The sequence below is a fragment of the Struthio camelus genome, chromosome 1, assembly GCF_040807025.1.
Source record: "Struthio camelus isolate bStrCam1 chromosome 1, bStrCam1.hap1, whole genome shotgun sequence".
Taxonomy (NCBI): domain Eukaryota; kingdom Metazoa; phylum Chordata; class Aves; order Struthioniformes; family Struthionidae; genus Struthio; species Struthio camelus.
In genome coordinates this window covers 189,113,425-189,113,862 of record NC_090942.1, presented here as the reverse complement: position 1 = coordinate 189,113,862, position 438 = coordinate 189,113,425, and positions in this window count along the sequence as shown.

The following is a 438-nucleotide window of genomic DNA, read 5'->3' as shown; positions in this document are numbered from 1 at the left end:
TCACAAAGAAATCACCCTGACATATGCTTCTAAGAGACTGTAGGGAGCTCGGACAACATGGACAACCTCACAACAGTGAAAACCCCCCCACAGCAGACAGGGGTGAAGACATGCAGGGCTTCCAGTTGTTGATAACAATGCCAAGTGCCATGAGGGGAGAAAAGATGCAAGAATTGCTTCACTTTGGAAGAGTTTCCTGCACCAGTACAGCACTCGTTCTGCAGATACAGGGATGACCAGGTGATACAAAAACTTCAGCAAGAGGTCACTCTGAAAGTACCCAAGATACTAATTTTTAAACCAACATGCATCACATTTGCACAGGCCAAATCAAGATCAAGAATGACATCAGCACTGAGAGCAATAAAATGGGTGGAATCCAGGGTTTACATGGATCAGCTTATACCCACGAATGTATATGCAAAATAAACATACAGA